The sequence below is a fragment of the Podarcis pityusensis genome, assembly GCF_964106645.2.
Source record: "Podarcis pityusensis genome assembly, chromosome: 15".
In the NCBI taxonomy this organism is placed as follows: domain Eukaryota; kingdom Metazoa; phylum Chordata; class Lepidosauria; order Squamata; family Lacertidae; genus Podarcis; species Podarcis pityusensis.
The window spans coordinates 39,739,076-39,759,494 of NC_138040.1; positions in this window are offsets into that span (position 1 = coordinate 39,739,076).

The window sequence follows — 20,419 nt, forward strand, 5'->3', positions numbered from 1 at the left end:
GTACACATTTTACCAGAAGATCATGGGGGACTTTGTCAAAAGCCTGACTGAAATCAAGATACACTACGTTCATTGCATTCCTCTGATCCACCAAGCTTGTAACTCTGTCAAAAAAAGAAATGACTTGGCATGACTTGTTTTTTGAGTAATCAGAGCATCCTTTTCTAAGTGCTTGCAGATTGACAGTTAAATTATCTGTTCTTTCCTGGTATCAATGTCAAGTCCACTAGTCAGTAATTACCTGGGTCTCCTTTCCCCCTCTTTTTGAAGATGGGAACAATATTTGTCTGCCTCCAGGTCACAGGGACCTCACCTGTTCTCCAGGAATTCTCACAATTATATATAGGGGCTCTGAGATTACATATGCAAGCTCCTTTAGTACCTTGGGTGCAGATCATCAGTCCCTGGTGTTCCCTTACCACCTCTTTTCCTATCTTGGGATGCAACTCAATCCTTGCATCATTTATTCTGTTATCACCAAGTTGGACACTGCTTTGCTTTTGAGTGAAGACAGAGGCAAAGTAGGTGTTGAGCAGGTCTGCTTTCTGTCTTGTCACACAATAGCATTTCTCCATCTTCTCCATGCAAGGGACCTACTACTTGCTTGTTCTTCATCTGACTTCAAGGATAGCTGAATAACTCCCCCCCCCATGAGTTCATTTTGAGCTTTGGACCATCTGACCTCCCTGCAAATCTTCCTTTGTGATTCCTCCTTCCTTCCATTTCTTAGACTTGCCCTCCTTACATGATCATGATAAGTTGCATCCAGTACTGATTTTTGTCTTGGCGGGAATCGCTTCCACCCACATGATTGAGGGCACTCAATCCCTTCTACCCACTATAATCTTCTGTGCCATATCATTCTTAATTCTTATCTCTCAGTAACAGCTTTTCAGGGGTGGGGGTACAATTGCGACTGGGGCAACCAAAATTGTTGAACTTTTTTGGGGAGAGGCATTTTTAGGATGATAACCCTATATCCGAGGAGGGCAGATGGGAGAAACAGTGGCTCCCATGCCCTGCAGACCCAATGTCTCCTGGTGCCCCCCTGGCCTTCCTACACTACTGTGGGGGATGGGGTTATGTGGTTAAGAGAAGAATTGATGTGTAGATCATATTGCTGCATAAAGCAAGTGATAAGCAACAGGAATTAGTAGGTACGTGATAGGATAAATGTGTGGCTAAGTGCAAGCTAAGATGTTCGTCCAACAAGGGAAATCCCCACAACTTCATTTTGAAGAACAGAGACTCCATTTCCTCAGGGTCTTGTGAAAGAACAGTGTTAAACAACAATTGATGACCTCCTTCTACCGGTCCACAATAGAAAGTGTCCTCTCATATTGTATCACAGTGTGGTATGATCGGTTAATTTCATTGTACACAGGTTGTACATTGACAATAAAGATGATATTATTATTATTATTATTATTATTATTATTATTATTATTATTGGAGGAGGCACCCAGAAAGAGGGAAGGAGCCTCCTCTGCTCTCTCACTCAAACCCTCCCCAGGGAGAGGCACTAGCCACTACTGGATAGGACAAATATGCCATTTAGTTTACATCTGCAGCTGTTTCCATGCCTCAGGCATGCTCTCTTGATGCTTTTTTGCTAAAAAGGATACAATGTGAAATAAGCAATTTCAGCTGTTCAGCTACTGAGTCAAAAGATTTAACACAGTAGTTATATCCCACATAGCTGTGTCTAGTTAGGCTCTGCTCTGTTTCCATCATTATGGCAAAAGGTGAACCTCTGTAAATGAATATGATTCATTTTCCAGCAAACTCTGATCAGATGTATCTATACAACATCCCTCAACACTAATCTCAACAGGCACCCCCTCCCTCACTTTCTCATTTTGTTCAATGAATATTAATAACGTCTTTAAATAATACCTGTGCTATTAGAACCACGACAGGACCAAAACACCTTACCAGCTAATTAGAGTGGATGAATGACATTGGAAAGGGTGTCAGGTTAAATCAACTTCCTTAGTAGCGGGTCGAATTAGCATAGATTTAATGCCACTGATAATTTTATGCTATTGTGAGATCAGTCATTTAATGCATTTGGCATGGAAAGGGGGGATTTTCTTTCCTTGAAAAGCCACTGAATAAACCCCTCTAATCCTTTTCTGTTAGCTCTTGTGTCCATCTATGCCTCAGCTTAATAAAAAAGTCCAGAAAAATCAGGATTCTGCAGTGCTTCCACAGTGCAAGCATGGGAGGATGATATGCTGTTTTAGGGTAGCTGTGGCCCAGAATCACTAAGCCCTCATCTGCGTTATACATTTAAAGCAGTACCATCCAGCTGTAAGTAGCCATGGCTCACCACCACCCCAAAAAAAACCCCTGGGATGCAAATAGTTGTAAGGAGACCGCTGTTTCCCTCAAAGAACTACAATTTTCAAAGCCAGTGGCTCTTTTTTCAAGGAACCCTGAAAATTGTAGCTTTGTGAGGGGGAAGAGGGTCTCCTAAGCAATCTTCAGCATCCTTAAGAAACCACAGCTCCCACGAATCTTTCTGGGGAGCTGTGGCTGATGAAAGTGTTATTTTATTTTAATTGTATTTTAAACTAATCGTTTGATTTTGTGTTCTTAATGTATTTTATATATTTGGTGTTAGCCACCCTGAGCCTGGTCTCAGTCGGGGAGGGCAGGGGAATAAATATTTTTTTTATTATTATTATTATTTAAATGTATAGTGCAGATGGGGATTTGGAAGAGAATTGCCTGTGCAGGAGGAAGAAGTCTATGCTTTCTTGTGCATGTGCATTGCAGAAAGATTCCTTTTTAGTAAAAAACTATAAAATCTCTACATGGCAGTAAGGAGGCAGTACCTTTCCTGTTGCAGGTAATATGCCATTGGATACTAGTTGCGAGGAATCAGTGAGGAGAGCACTGTTGTGCTAGGTTTCCCAAAGGCATTTGGTTGGCCACTATGAGAACAATGTGGGAGTAGATGGGCAGACCCTCCAAGTGTCCCTACTTTCCAGGGACATATCTGATTTAGAGAAGCCGTCCCAGTTTCTGATCCCAGAATGTCCCACTTTTCCTTAAAGGTAAAGGGACCCATGACCATTAGGTCCAGTCATGACCGACTCTGGGGTTGCAGCACTCATCTCGCTTTATTGGCCGAGGGAGCCAGCATACAGCTTCTGGGTCATGTGGCCAGCAGGACTAAGCCGCTTCTGATGAACCAGAGCAGCGCACGGAAACGCCGTTTACCTTCCCGCTGGAGCGGTACCTATTTATCTACTTGCACTTTGGCATGCTTTCGAACTGCTAGGTTGGCAGGAGCTGGGACCGAGCAACGGGAGCTCAGCCCGCCGCGGGGATTCGAACCACCGACCTTCTGATCGGCAAGTCCTAGGCTCTGTGCTTTAACCCACAGCGCCACCCGCATCCCAACTTTTCCTTAGGATGTCCCTATTTTCATCAGAGAAACATTGGAGGGTGTGGAGTTATACGACCTCTGAGCCGTCTGTTGGCAATCCTGTATAGGGAAGGGTTTTTTAAAAAAATGTTCAATGTTTTATTATGTTGGAAGCTGCCCAGTGGGGTATAAATAGTAAAATAATCATTATAGAATGGGGCGTCCCTATTTTCATTGGAGAAACGTTGAAGGGTATGGATGAGCCTTTGGTCTGCTTCAGCAAGACTCTTCTTGCTCTCTTACAGTGTTTGGATTTCAGGTCCACATCACTTTCACTTGTAGCATGTGATGGGGATAAATTTGTTTTATCCATAAATGCAAACTGTCCTAATTTGCCTTTCCCTGAAAGTTAGCTCATGGTGGCTTCCCTTGAGCTTTAACCGAAGTGCAGGCACCTGGGAAAACTGCAGAAATGATTTCAAGAATGAGAGAAAATACACTCAACCACACAGAATGGCTAAACCTGAACTCCAGTTAGTTTGGCTACACATCACATTGATCTTCTCTACCAGCCATGTATATTTAGACACTGTATGCCATGCACATTTATAAGAACAGAAACATACTGTGGGAATTGGCTGCATCAGAATTACAAGGGAAATAAAGGACAGCTTTAAAAATCAGCTTCAAAACTGAGATGGGTCTGATGGGCCACTACCATGTAGCCTGCTTACTGAGCATTCATCCTGATTTATGGGCACAATATCTGGCAAATATGAATTCAGCATTCATTCTGATTTGTTTGCAGGGAGGTTATACAATGTTGCATGAAACAATTGCAGTCAGGCAAAGCCTACAGCCAGTAAGTCGGCAAACCCTGTCCATAGAAAATGGGGGAGAGAGTACTGCCTTTTTCCTTTTCCTGATCACATCCTGAAGGTGAGTAAGGAGGAAATCCTACATAATCACCCCACCCACCGAACCTGGGAGCCTGTATTCATTGAACATTCATTCTGACTGGTTTGCTGGGAAGTTATATACAGTGGTACCTCAGGTTACATATGCTTCAGGTTACATACGCTTCAGGTTACAGACTCCGCTAACCCAGAAATAGTGCTTCAGGTTAAGAACTTTGCTTCAGGGTGAGAACAGAAATCGGGCTCTGGTGGCATGGCAGCAGCAGGAGGCCCCATTAGCTAAAGTGGTGCTTCAGGTTAAGAACAGTTTCAGGTTAAGCACGGACCTCCGGAATGAATTAAGTACTTAACCTGAGGTACTACTGTACAATGTTGCATCAAACAATTGTTATCTGCCCTTTTCTAGTGCAATTTCCTGTCACTTTCCTTATTGCAAAAAGTCCAGTTTTGGGAGACGGGGGAGGGAAGTGTGGCTCCCATTTGACTTGAATTTGCCTGTATACAGTTGAAATAATGACCATCACAAAGCATCCTTAAAGTCTGCCACAAGATAAGGAGCAAAATGTAATTAGATTTAGATCACCAGGTGATGGTGAAAAACCAGAAAAAAGATGCTGAAAACGAACTATTATATTAACAATCAGAAAAGTTGCTGCATAAAGAATTTGTATGAGAGTGTGTGTATCTGTGCTGCCTTCTCCTGCATCACAACTTCCATCTGGGATTAGTAAACTAAGATGGCTTTGGAACTTCTCCAAGATGGGCTCCAGTATCGAATCCTGTGTTTAAAGAGCTATTAAGATGTTAGATGGGCGATAATGGAGTCTCTTCCCACTGGTACAGCTTGAACTCCCATCTCCTGTCTGTCATTCTTGTGCACACTGTCGATCAGAAATAGTTGCAAGAGGTTAGTCAACCAAAGCTATTTCATCCAGACAAGGCTTTTTCCTGCCATATAGCAAAAGAAAACTACAAAATGCTGCCTGTAATCCCTTGAAGAGGCATTCCTGCTGGAAGAAGAAATATATATAATTTCCAGGCTAGTCTGGAGACCTTTAAGGGGGAAAGTGCCATGCAATTCAGATAATACAGCACTATCTAATTATTTTTAAGTTGACAAGCCTGACCTTTCTCACTTTAAAAATGTCACTTCCTCCACTCTTAATGTGGGCCACAAATGAAAACTATGATATGAGGACGAGAAGGCGAAAGAGAGAGTGAGAGAGAATTCTCATCCTTTTCAAGGCTATCTAGAATCATAGAGTTGGAAGAAACCACAAGGGCCATCGAGTCTAGTTCTTTGACAAACAGAACCCAGAACCATGGATGAAGATGGAAAGTGGCAGAGGTAGAAGCCAGGAAGATGGGAAAATGGGCCTGCATTGTATATTGCTACAAGTAGGACGACCATAATTGTTGTGAATGCTCTCATCCCTAAACTTTACACTTGGTGCACTCATTTTTCTGCTTCCAGGAGCCAAGTTATGCAAGAGAAAAGGAAGTCAATGTCCTCAATGGCCAAGAATCTCTTTCTAGCCTTAGGAATGTCACACCTTTCAGAGTTTTATGGGAGAGGCAGGGAGGTAACTTGAATCAAATTTGAATGGGGACTGAGATAAAGGTAAAGGTAAAGGTAAAGGACCCCTGACAGTTAAGTCCAGTCACAGACGACTCTGGGGTTGCAGAGCTCATTTCACTTTACAGGCTGAGGGAGCCGGCGTTTGTCTGCAGACAGCTTTCCGGGTCATGTGGTCAGCATGACTAAGCCGCTTCTGGCGCAATGGAACACCGAAACAAGAGCAGCACACGAAAACACTATTTACCTTCCCGCCGGAGCAGTACCTAGTTATCTACTTGCACTTTTTGGCATGCTTTTGAATTGCTAGGTTGGCAGGAGCTGGGACCGTGCAATGGGAGCTCACCCCGTCGTGGGGATTCGAACCGCTGACCTTCTGATCAGCAAGCCCAAGAGGCTCAGTGGTTTAGACCACAGTGCCACCCGCATCCCTGTAAACTGAGATAGAGACATAGAATTGGGAGTAGTTAAACTGGGAGCAGCCTAAGGGAACTGCTAAGGAGTCATTTCCCCTTTAGGAGCTGTTGCTTTGGACATATCTGAAGAAACCTTTTATTATTATTTTTAACCTCTCTTGCAAGCCTGAGCTCCTTTCTGAGCTTTAAGCCAGCCTGACCTTCAACCCTACAACTATTGGCTACTCGTGTATACTCCTCCTTTGTGATTTCCCCCTTCTTCCATTTCTTATACATGCCCTTCTTAACTCTCAGCTCATTTGCAAGCTCCATATGCAGCCACACCAGTTTCCTTAGATGCCTCCCACTTTTCTTTCTTGTTGGTATTGTCTGCATTTCGGCCTTTAAGATTTCTCCGTTTGGAAACTCCCATCCATTTTGGACTCCCTTCTCTTTGAGTATTTCTGATCAGTTATGTATCATGTGCAAACTGAAACCAACAACAGCAAAAACCATCAAATACCAGTCAAGTTTGCTGGATTGATTTCCACTCTGGACATGGGATGAATCAGCAAACAATTTCTGCTCCAACATCCCCAGTAGCAACTTATTCTTACTACCCATCAACCATTTCACTGGCCACTGTTGATGCTCCACACCAAGTGCAAGAGAAAATTCTAACATTATTGTGTGTGATTTCTGTTCCTTACAATTTGAAAATATTCCCCACATCCCTTTTCTTACAAGTGAAACTATTGGCAAATGTTGTCACCATACCTTGATGAAATTTTGGAGCAGCTGCCTTGGGGGCCAGATCTCACTTAAAACAGGGACCACCACATTAGTGATCCCTGTTGATTAAGGACACTTTACACAAAACAGCCAAAACCGATTTAGAATTGCTTCAGAAACATTCCCTTTCTGGTCCTGACAGGGGACAGACGCACTCTGAAACATGCTCTGAAACTTCGTCATTTCTCAAATTTATATTTTAAAGATACAATTCCATTCTTTTGATTAAATGGCCTTGGTGATGATATGGCTATAAATACTCACTGGGGGTGGATCCGTCAGAATCCTGCAGAGTTTAGCTCTTTGGAAAATGGAAGGTGCTAATTTCAGTAAATCTCTTCTCATCTTGGATGGTTTAGATTTCTTAGACAGATGTTAATGGGTGCAAGCGTTTCCCACTCTCTATAAATTATCATGAAGCAATATGATTTATCTTGGGTTGTCCTTTCTCCTCTTGTCTGAAAGCAATATCGGCACATGTAGCAATAAAGATCTCCTGTCCTCATAAAGGGCTGCATCACATTGTTTGCACAGAGGAAGGTTTATTGCAAGAGAGATGGACCACTTCTTGGGGATTATCACTAGTTTACTGGGATCCCCCCCATTTATTTTTATGGGTATGCTTTCCAAAATCATTATTGTGCTTTTTGTGACCAACAGAGTGATACTCCACTTGAGCACCACCAAAATAATTAGAAGTGTAAAAAACCCCACCCCAAACAACAGACAAGGTTATAAGATCACATTGTATTGCATTTCACAATTATTAAATTCGGGCTGCTGACCACGGAAATGCCAGTTTTTATGGTTAAGGGCTTGCTTTCCAACTTTATTATAGCACTTCTGACAATGATGTGTCTATAGCCTGAGTTTGGGACACATAGACCTAGTGAGTTATCAGGCAGGCAGTCAATGGTTTGAGTGGGGTTCAATACTGATATGAAGACTTCACCATAATTGTTTTCCAGTGAATTAAGTGAATTAAGAGGAAGAAAATCTGAGATAATTGGTGGCTGCAAGAGATAGAGATTTCAGCGGTGGGGAGCTTACTGATAGCAGCAGCACCTTGGGACTAGGTTGTCTGAAAAAGTTCCTCCTCCCATATGTACCTACTTGAACCTTGAGATCCTCTTCAAAGGCTCTGCACTGAATGCCCTCACCAAATGAATTAAGGTCATCAGTGTGAGGGCCTTTTCTGTAGCACCCCCCACCCCCAGTTATGAAAAAACTTCCCCAAAGAGGATAAGTTGGTGTCTTCTTTATGGTCTTTTAGTGCCAGATGAAAAGCTTTCCACCCCCCAAGTCTTTCAAATAACCAGTGCTTTTTTTTCTAAAAAATGTTTAGGGGTATTCTCATTTTGACTCAAGAAGATTACCATTTTATAGTTCAAATCGGGGGAAAATAAATACATTAAATGGGCAAAAGTACAAAGATTCACAAAATGCTTAGGGGTATGCGTACCCCTGAGTGCCCCAAGAAAAAAACCACTGCAAATAACTTTGCCTCTCCAGATGTGGTAAGACTTCATTGGCCATCAAGTTTAGATGGAATAGCTAGTGATCAGAATGGTGGTCATTGTAGTTCAGCAACAACCGGAGGTTAAGGTTACTCTTAGGTTAATCTGGGCATCTAAGATTTAAATTAAGTACTAGTTGTATTTTAGCTTTGTTTGTTTTAAAATAATTTTGTACTTTTTGTTCGCTTGCATAGTTAGTCAGCTGCCCAGAGACGTCTAGTTATGAAGCACTTATGGCCCATTTGGGGCAGAAATGGTTTGGCCACTGTTCTCCATGTTCTGCTAACTTCCAGTCTGGATTATTGCAAGACACTCTGTCAGGGGTTGCCCTAGAAGACAACTCAGAAACTTCAATTGATCCAAACTGCAGTGACCAGGTTACTGGTTTATAAGTCAATATTCTGAGGACTTCTGGGCCATGACAAGGTATTTGGATGCATATAAACCAATTAGAAGACCACAACACACATATATATCTAATTCAGTTGGATGAAATATAGGCAAGGTTGGATGGGGAGTAGGAAATTGTGCAAAAAATGTTTAAAAGATTTGCCCTTTCCAAACACAATGCCAGGCTCTTTTTAATGTTTTTGTCCTTTAAACCACACATTGTTTGCAAATGCCAAATGGATACAGCTGTTTATATATAACAGTAATAACCACCACCGTCACTCTCAAGTGGAGACCTTGTATGTCATTTTGGAGCATGAAATGAATTTTTATCACTGCATTATAAGCCAATCAAAATAGGGGTTCATAATGGAAGTGCTGACAGTTTATCATGTTGGGTTTAATTAAATGGGGCACTGACATAATTAAAGGTTTTGAGTTATTAATGCATCACTGTGGCAAACATTTAACCTTATAAGAGTGGTAAAGCCCTTATTAAAGTGGGGCAGATGAGGACTGCTAGATATCTTGTTAAAAGTTTCTACAACTTAGTTGTTAAGATGGATCCATTTTAAGACTCCACTTTAGTATGCAAAATAGCTGGGGCACTAGAGGAAACTAGACATTGTGATCTAAAAATATTAATTCATGCAGCAAGTTAACTGGGTTTGACCTTGAAATAAGCAAATGTTCTTTAAGCAAAGGAGACAGCAGTGGACTTGAGCTTGGCCAAGGCAATAACTTTATGGGCCTAATGTAAAAGGGGGGGGGGGAGCCATAGATATTGTCTAGAATGATAGGACTGGTCTTTGCCTCGATTTTAAATATAATCAGAGTATCATAGAATTGAAGACCCCGTGGGTCATATGGTCTGTGCTGTTTTTATTGTAATTATTGGTATATTTTAAACAGATTTTATATATGTATATAGTTTTAATTCTCTCATAGAACCATAGAGTTGGAAGAATCATCTAGTCCAACACCCTGCAATGCAGGAATATGCAGCAGTCCCATATGGATCAATGTTTAATTGTTTTTTAAGTTATCATTTTTTCAATGTTTTAGTGGTTCTTATTTTTAAGAGCACAAGGAGAAGGGGACGACAGAGGACGAGATGGTTGGATAGTGTTCTCGAAGCTACCAGCATGAGTTTGACCAAACTGCGGGAGGCAGTGGAAGACAGAAGTGCCTGGCGTGTTCTGGTCCATGGGGTCATGAAGAGTCGGACACGACTAAACGACTAAACAACAACAACAACAACAAATTTTTATCTGTAAGCCACCTTGAGTATCACTGGGGATAAAAAGTGGAGTATAAATAAATATACTAAAAACAAAAACAATAATAACAGTTCAATCCCCCACAATGAAGGAATCACAGGTAAAGAATCCCTGGCAGATGGCCTCTGTTTAAACCTCTATTTAAAACCACCACTTTACAAGGTTCTCCATTCCACTCTCGATTAGCTCAACACCAGAAAGTGTTTAGCTGGAATTTCCTTTTTTTTTTTTTTAGTCATTTGAATCCATTGGTTTGAGTCCTAACTTCGGAAGCAGCAGAAAACAAGCTTCTACTTTTCTCCAGGCTGAACATACCCAACTTTCTCAACCATTCTTCATAAGGTTTGGTCTCCAGACCCTTTATAATCTTCACAGACATCTACTATTCTGATGACAGGCCTTCTTCTGTCCCCAATAAGCACGGGACACCTTTGCCTGGCAGTGCTGTGCCCACAGATGGCAGCAAAATCCTCTCTGTGTGACAGGCTCAAGGGAAAAACCTGTCCCATGAGCCCTTGCATGGGGAGGTAAATGCCTATATAAGGCTGCTTTCCTTGGAGCTCAGGGACATTTTGTTTTGTGAGCTTCCCACCCACGCACCCTCGGGTTAGAGCCTTCACTGAGCAATTTTGGGTTGTGGGCTGACAGGGCTGGAAAGGAATTTTTCTCTCTCAACCTGTTTGGCACTTGTTTGGATTTTTTCACCTTTCCCTCAGTGAAATTATGGCCTTTCCTTGTTAGGTGAAGAACGTTGTTTGTATGAGGGTGGAAATGGCACTGGGCAGGATCAACATAGTATGGGGGGCCCATAAGGGGCCTGAGGGGAGGAATGACCACAGCACCCCAAGTTTGAGGTATCTGCCTGGTAGGAATCTGCACCCTGGTTGCCCAGTGAGACCTTGGTTGCTTGGCTTCTACCATGGCAAGGTTCAACATTGGCCAACTCCCATGGAACAGGTTTGGGGTGATCCAAACCCAGCGGATCCATTCCATCCATATGAGGCTTGTGGAATGATGAACTGATCCTGGGACCCATGCCAACCATCACCCTGCTTGCTGCTGTCAATAAACATTTGGCCTGATTTTATCCCATCACCATTATATAGTCTTGTTCTTCTGTTGTGTTCATGGGTCACACCAGCCAGGGCAATGTGTGCTGCATTATGACATCAACATGCTACCTTGATCTTTCTCAGAGGCACATTCTGCACAATAAAATGTTATTTTACTGTGTTCTACATGAGACCTATGTGATAGATCAATGCAGATGTGGCTTGTGTAAAGTCAAACGAAACCTGGAATAGAGGACAGCTGAAAGTGCTAATGCATATTTGAATTCATTTTCATCATTGCCAAAACAATCAATCAAAACCCTCTGTTTTCAGGATTTCAATGCTGGTCAATCACAACATCCATCCATGTTTGTCTGAACTTGCCAGTCTTGATCATATTGATGTTATGACATTGTAGTGTAATCGTGTTTTCTTTGCTTTTTTGGAGTTTCTGTACATGCTACTAAAGACACCACATTTCATTTGATCATTTTCAAGATCCAAGCAACTTGTAAGGGTGAAGTGATTAGTGAGCTCTGGTTTGTTTCAAACCATGAGCTGTAATCTTCATTGCCAGGATCTTATCAGCTAGATAAAATTGAATTCTGCATCTTCCTTCAGCGGCCTTCATTTAAATGCAAATGGTAAGCCCATTCTGCTGTAAAATGAAATTATCAAAGAAGTGTCCCTTAGAAAAACAAATGCTAATGAGATTGTTTATTCCCCAACTTTTTTTGGGGGGGGGGAGGATATATCTTTCATAGCAGTGGAGTCTTAACCTTCTAAAATGTTTTTTTTAAACAACAACAACAACATTTGTAAGGGAGGAGCTAAGATAAACATCAGAAACCATTGCAGAAGACTGGTGAAAAGATTAGCCCTTCCCCCAGCTTTACTACAAAGCAATAAAAGGGTTTACAGGCCTGCAATAGTGCAAATCAAAGTGTAGAAACAAAAGCTTTCTTCCATAGCACAAAGGGGTTAGCTGCACCATTAACTGACTGTCTCATCATATGCCTATATGCTGGTTCCTTTTAGGTAGCCTAATCACGCAGAGACACAACAGATGCTTTACAAATTTGCTGCATCTGTGCAGTTTTCTTTCTTTAGCAGGACAGCACTTCTTAACTGAAGAGACTGATAATAGTGAAATATGTGCTGTATTATTATTATTTTACTTTATTGATTTACACACTTTAGCAAGATGCAATCATTTAACAGCATTTGGGTACAGACCATAAAATATCAGCTTGATGAGAAAGGCCAGTGTAATTTTTTTATCCTTTAGCCCTCATTCTCTACTGAAATGGAGCATATAAACATTTTTCCTCTAGGTATCTTTGACTCCATCCCCTCCTTTTGCCTGCCAACGTTGGATTGCAAGAACATTGCAGATGGCATGATAATAGTTCAGACCAAATATCTGAAAGACTGCTTCCTTCTCTGTAAACCATCTCAGGTGTTAAGATCAGCAAAGAGGCCCTCTTGGTATTTTTTCCAGCATCAGAAGCTAGGCTGGGAAGGGACACTGACCACTGTGATGGCCCTTTAGTTGTGGAACTCACTCTCCACAGAAGTACATTGGAGGCTGGAATCACACTTAACACCCTCCATTAACAATGCTGGGGGGGGGGGGGGAGATGGTATAGGGAGCATTATACTCCCTTGTTAGAATAGCTTCCTTGGCTACCAGTCTGTTTCTGGGCACAGTTTAAAGTGCTAGTTATGACCTACACAGCTTTGGTTCAAGCTATCTGAAAGATGGTATTCCTTCATACAAGCCTCCTTTGCAGGAGACCCTTCTCTTAGTCCTGGCATGCTTGGTGGGGGCTTGGGAGAGACCCTTCTCAGTGGCCACTCCCAGACTTTGGAGCCCTCTCCCTGGAGAACCTAGACTGGCACCCTTCTTGTTGTCCTTCTGCCAGCAAGGGAACTTGACTGCTTTTAATTAAAGGGCTGGTGCTGTGCTGTTTTTATTATAATTATTGGTATGTTTTAAAGCATGTCCTCCCTCAAAGAGGGCACTTGTTGTGGTGAGACCTGGAGATTGAACTCCTGTGTTGTGAGTGGGTATATTGGACAGCCACAACACCCGATTGGTAGGTCCCTCATTGCAGGGTGCAATCTGGCCAATGGGGTGCAGTCTAAATGGATCGAGGGATCTATGCACGTGACCCAGGGCTTCCTCTTTTGGCTCGTGCATTCAGAACACTCGCCCACCTCTCCCTATATTTAGGGTATTTTGCAATTGACCTTGCTATGCCGTCGTGTGTCGTCTGTCGTTGGGACAGGGACAAGGCAGGAATTTTCCCCAGTTGGCTGATGGACTGTTGCCCTTTGGGTTTAGCCTGCCGTGTAGCAAATTGTCACAATTTGTAAGGTTGCGGATAGGCTCTGGTTCAGGTGATAGGGATGGGAGAACGGTCTCGCCATCCCTATGCGAAGGGCATTCCGTTAAAGGAATCCAGGGACTCAACTTGGTTTAGTCAACCCCCGAGAGGGGCTTGTGCCCATGCCTGAGTCCAGGGAAGCTTCTGGGGAGTGAACAGAGTCTGTTCCTGGGCTTTCCGCCTACCTCAGGTGTTCACCCTTGGCTGACCTATACTGGTGCCCTGGGTCAGTGCTGCCTGCAAGGGTGCAGGGAGCTAGTCGAACCAGAGCCTATGCAACCACTCACCTTCTGTAATCAACAAAGGTGTGGCCTAAATTCTGCCAAAACCCAAAACTAAAATTTTAGTCAATTGTGTGTTTATTTAGGGGGGAGGTCTCTGAGTCTGAACACGCAAACAGATTTTATGTTTGTATATATATTTAATTCCATCGGTGTTTAATTGTGTTTTTTTTTAAATGATTGCTTTTTAGCGGTTCTTGCTTTTATTTGTAAGCTGCCTTGAGTTCCTTTAGGAAAAAATCAATCCATCATCATCATTATGGTGGTGAAATTTTAAAATACCTTCCCACTTTGCAAAGTTCATGTTGCTTTTACTCCTTTGTACAGTAAGTTCTGCCTCTTAAAAAAAGTTTGGTGGAGCTTGGTGGGATTTGTTCAGTTTGTGTCTTGTTTCTTTCAGAGTACCTTACCTGGCCATATACCTGTATGTTTCTGATCCTTTTCTGATTAAGCCCAGTCCCATCCTTATATGCTCCACCCCAAAGAAAATGTTTGTTGTCTGTCTTAGTCATAGTCACTTAGGAAGTGTCCCTTTCCTCACCTTAGTTTCCTTCCTTAGTTATATTTAGGTTAACTTTGCATTCTATTTACTGTTGTGTTCTGTTTTCTGTGTCTGTCATTAATGCTGTTATTAATGCACAAGAAGCACACGTGCAACTCCCATGCGCTGACTGGGGATGATGGGAGGTGGAATCCAGCAACATGGCGGGGGGCTACTGGTTATTCATCCCTGGCGTAAAGAAATGGGTCAGTCAGAATGTCCCCCCCCCCCCGCTTTCCCCCAAAATATTACAACTGAGCCACTTCAGGGCTCCATTTAGATTGTGGCTCACTCTGATTCTAAGCCAACAGTGTAGCTTTTTTCCCTCTGTCACACAGCTAGCTTTGGACACAGGTGCATGTGATTTAGAGAGAGAATTGGGCTCTTTCTGTTAATGCTTAAAGAACGCTAGAATCCATTTAAATAGCATTAGACTCTATATTAATGTGGTAGGCCTCTGTGCCATACAGGGAAAGGTCAAGCAGGCTCAGCTAAGTATAAGAATGAATATAAATATCAGAGGATGAACAAAACATCCTAAAATTATCATTATGTCAGGCTAAGTTTGCCACAATGGCTAAGTATGTCTCTAAGAGCTCAGTAGAGGAAAATTATAATCCTCCTAGCATCTTTTTTTGTCGATGCCGATGCTGAAAAGGGTCATTAAAATAAAGGCCAGAAACAGTCTTTTACTTTACACACTAAAATAATATAATCAATATTCTCTTTAAGTTGCAATGAAGGATTTAAAAGAGGCCTTATCTGTTATTCCGACCCCATGTTGCAGGCTATACCTGGCGAAAGGGAGATGCAATTTAATTCAGTGGTCACCTAATAAAGAACAGATATTCTATACAGTGGTACCTCGGGTTAAGAACTTAATTCTGAAGCGTATGTAACCTGAAGCATCTGTAACCCGAGGTACCACTGTATAAGGAAGAAAATATGCAGCGATGGAGCAAGGTGATCAGGCACCTGGGGTGGGGCCAGCCAGGGCAGGATGCTCTGCGGGGCCTCTTGAGTCTGCCTGCCTCCTCCCACTCAGCCACCTTACAGCTGGGGGGGGGGGGAGAGCCAGCGGGTGGACCATTTGGGGTATGCAGAGTCTGCAAGCACTCAAGCCACATCATCACTCTCAGCAGAGATGTGTGGTTCGGGCGTGCTGTTGGCCCCACAGTGAGTGCCGCCCAGCATTTTGCCACCCCACTCAGTGGTGACACCTGGGGTGGCCCACACCCACTGCACCCCCTTCCTCCACCCCTGGCTCAAGGCTAATGCTCCTGTTCTCATACCACTAAGCACTGCCTGAGCCCTCCCATACTTCTCTACCCATCCATGCAAGAAAGGGGCATTGCTGCAGTTAATTGCTCAAGGGCCACATTCACATCATACGTACAGTGGTACCTCAGGTTAAGAACTTAATTCATTCCGGAGGTCTGTTCTTAACCTGAAACTGTTCTTAACCTGAACCACTTTAGCTAATGGGGCCTCCTGCTGCTGCCGCGCCGCCGGAGTACAATTTCTGTTCTCATCCTGAAGCAAAGTTCTTAACCCGAGGTACTATTTCTGGGTTAGCGGAGTGTGTAACCTGAAGCGTCTGTAACCTGATGCATATGTAATCCGAGGTACCACTGTATATTTAAAGGACTACGATACCACTTTAAATCATATGGGCTTCCCTCAAATCATTATGAGAGCTATAACTTTGTAAAGGGAGCTTTATGAGAGCTGTTAGGAGACCCTTATTGCACGGAGAGGTGGAGACCCCCTAGGCCCCAGGCAACCCCCGGGAGGAATAATGACACTGGACGTGTTATGGGATTAAAATTGGCCACAACTTTATTAAATTCTCAGATGTAGGAAGACCTTGGCTTAGGCATTGGGTGTTTATCCCTGCCATTCCCCAGCCAGGGATCTGGGGAACATCAGGGTTATCCAGAATGTGTGGGGATTGGGCTGGCTCTGGAGAATGTCTGTTCAAGTAGAGAGCCTGCCCCCCCCCCCATTTTGCCGCATCGTAGAGCACTGACAACCCATTGGCGTATGGCCAGTGCCTCCCCTCAAAATAACCCTTTTAACGGGGAACCCTGGGATCGCTGACACGGGGGGGGGGCATGGGTCACCGCTTCATGCTCCCCCTCCATTGAGGAAAGATAGACTAAAGTATTCCGACCAAGGCCTACAAACCGCCAAAGTTGTGACATTTTGCTATGGGGAAGGCGAAACCTGCCAATGCAGGGAAATTCCTTCCTGGTCCCTCAACAGCAACCATCTAGGACTGCAGCAGCGCCTGCATAGCTGTAAAGAAGGTTAAACCGCGAAAGAAGGCATAAACTAAGGGAGGGCAGAGTGGGGGAAGTTCAGGAGCTGACTGAGGACCAACAGGTAAGTTGCATCCTCAATTGTGAGTGTTGGCGGTCCTAACTCTACCTGGCCAACTCCCATAGCAACGCCCCCCCTCCCAGTCAGGATTGTTTGATTGCTGAGGTTAAGTGGGAAGCTCCAGGTATCTGGCTCAGGGGGGCGGTGAAGCCAGCTACCTTGCCGGGGGTCTCGTAGTCTCCAGGGGGGCCTGCGCACAACCATGCAAAAGCCGCCCCCCAGTTAATGCGGTGAGCAGTTATTGCCCTCACAGAACTAGAGGTCCCAGTGAAGAGCAATGAACTGTTAAACCACTCTGGGAATTGTAGCTCTCTGAGAGGAAAAGAGGTCTCCTAAGAACTATCAGGACTCTTAACATACTACAGCTTCCAGAATTCTTTGGGGGAAGCCATAATTCTTTAAAGTGGCATCACAGTGCTTTAAATGTATGGTGTGAATGTGGCCCAGGATGGGGTACAGCAGGGTGATGAAGGCAGCCTTGAAATAAGTAGAATCCCAGGGGCAGAACTGGACCACCCAATCCATGAGAGAAGGACTGGACCACCCAATCCATGAGAGAAGGAGAGGCAGCCACCTCAGGTGGCAGGATCCACAGGGACAGCAGATCCGGCCTCCAAGGAATGCACAGCCCACTGTTGGTGCTGCAGCCACAGTGGCAGCAATGGCTATGGCATGCTTCTTGGAGGACGGATCTGCTGCCCACTCAGCAGCCGCCTCCATTTCCTCCCTAGGGTCAGAGAGAGGCCATCAGCAGTGCCTCCTATTCGCCAAGAAACCACTGTGCCTCCACAACGGCTTCTCAGTGAATAGGAGATGCTGCTCATCTCCTTCCACCCTCAGGGAGGAAATGGAGGGGGTCTGCCCTCTGAAGTCTCCTGGGCTCTGCGCCTGCCCAGGTTCAGAGCAAGCCCTTTCCCGACACACACACACAACAGCCTTTGAATCCCACTTGATTTCCCTCACGTTCCTGATATAGATCTTCTCTCACCCCTTCTTCCCTGGGGGAGGTAGCATCATTTTGTCACTTCAGGTGCCAAAAAGTCTTGGGCTGGCCCTGTCTATGGGCCAGAGATAGGTGTATTAGCCCGCTAGGTCTGAAGCCATACCCAGCAAGTCGCAATGCCACCTGTCCCTTAAAAAATATGATCGCCCTTTTTTGGGAGAAAAGTGTCCCCTGTCCTGTTTTTGCCTTTTTTCACATATTCGAGCTCATCTTCATCCTGTTTAGGGAAGTTTTTAATAACTGATGTTTTAATATATTTTTAACCTTCTGGTGGAAGCTGTCCAGAGTGGCTGGGGAGACCCAGCCAGATGGGCGGGGTAGAAATAAATAAATAAATAAAATAATAATAATAATCCTCAAAACTGTGCAGGTGGGAGTTTGTGTGGGCAGAGGGTGACTCCATGAGGAGAAGAGCTGAGAGTAAGTGTTATCATGGGATGCAGGCAGAGGGTAGGGTTGGGCCAGGAGGAGTTTTTAAAAGGGGGATGAGAGAGGACGAGATGGTTGGACAGTGTTCTCGAAGCTACTAACATGAGTTCGACCAAACTGCGGAAGGCAGTGGAAGACAGGAGTGCCTGGCGTGCTCTGGTCCAGGGGGTCACGAAGAGTCAGACACAACTAAACGACTAAACAACAACAACAAATATCTTCCACTGCCTCCCCCAGTTTGGTCAAACTCATGTTAGCAGCTTTGAAAACACTGTCCAACCATCTCGTCCTCTGTCGTCCCCTTCTCCTTGTGCCCTCCATCTTTCCCAACATCAGGGTCTTTTCCAGGGAGTCTTCTCTTCTCATGAGGTTGCCAAAGTATTGGAGCCTCAGCTTCAGGATCTGTCCAGATTAGACCAAATCCTCCCTGGTCTCTCTTTTTTCAGGGTCTTTCAGTATTAGCCCTTCTTGAAGAGAAGTGGTGAGATTGCCTTTTCCATGCTTTTTAGGAAGCATCACAGCCCTGGAGAAGGCACATACTGTATGTTGTTGGATTCCACTTCCTATAAACCTCAGCCCGTAAGGACTATGCTCATGAACTGTTCAGCGACATCTGGAGGGCCCCAGGTTTCACATCCCTGATATAGAGAAAGAACTCTCTTGGCTTCTCAGAACCTTCTCCAAGAGCTGTATCTTTGGTTATTTACCCATGAGGTGGTCCCTAAATATATAAGAAAGCCCTTCTACTCTCTAGAGCAGCAGTTCTCAACCTGTGGGTCGCCAGATGTTGTCAGACTACAACTCTCATCATTCCTGAGCTCTGGCCTTGCTAGCTAGGGGTGGTGGGAGTTGTAGTTCAACAACATCTGGCGACCCACAGGTTGAGAAAGGCTGCTCTAGAGAGATTCAATTTCTAAAGGCCAGAAAAGACGGCCATATAAAACACTCAAGCTTTTTTAAAACAATCAGCAACAACACCACACCTTTTCGTTGGATTTAATTGTAGTAAGCCACTTCAGAGAACCTCCTTGTCCGAGAGCAGTGAGTATCAGGTGGACTCTAGACACATAAAACGAATGCTGTGAAAATGTTTTTAAAAAAATTGAAAAATATATTGAATTTGCCATAGCTCACCATTGCCATCTAGTGTCATATTTGTATAATGCACTTAAGACATTTTATTTGCAGCTGTATAGCTGAGTCCTCAGTCTAAAGAATAAATGAATAAATGATAGGACACCTCTGATGCGTCCTTGCAGTGAGATCAGAAGGAGGCTGCTTATCCTGGAGCTAATGCTATATGGGTTTTTCACTGAACACTCATTCTTAATCGGGAACATGAATTTGTATGAGAGTTCAATTCTACCAGCTCTAAGGAGAAACAAAGCAATCCTAATCCCCAGATACACCAGCTGGAGGAGATGATGATTTGTGGGGCCACATTCGCAATAGAGGTCATCCTATGCTCATAGAAAGCTCCAGACTGGTAATATTTCCATTGGAAATATCCATTGTTATGCCTCAACATGGGGAATTATGGGGTTGGGGGGTTCAGTAGAGATCCCCCCAATTGTTTTTTAATGGACAACGAGAATTGTATTCATTGTACAGTGGTACCTCGGGTTAAGTACTTAATTCGTTCCGGAGGTCCATTCTTAACCTGAAGCACCATTTTAGCTAATGGGGCCTCCCGCTGCTGCCGTGCTGCTGGAGCACGATTTCTGTTCTCATCCTGAAGCAAAGTTCTTAACCTGAGGTACTATTTCTGGGTTAGCGGAGTCTGTAACCTGAAGCGTATGTAACCTGAAGCATATCTAACCCAAGGGACCATTGTAGTGCTAGTCACTTAACATTAAACAGTACTTGTTCTGCTGGCAATATGTTTTATACCAGTGGAACATGGTTGCCCAAGTAAATGCAGGTAACTTTGTTTTACAATAGATTGTGCCAACCATTGTTGTTATTGTTATTATTATTTATTAAATTATTTATTCAATTAGTATACTGCCCTTCATCAACTCACCCACCCAGTAGTGCAAGAGCCCCTTGTGCTAGCAGACAGAGAATATTGGATACAGACTTTAAGTTTCAGGGGAGG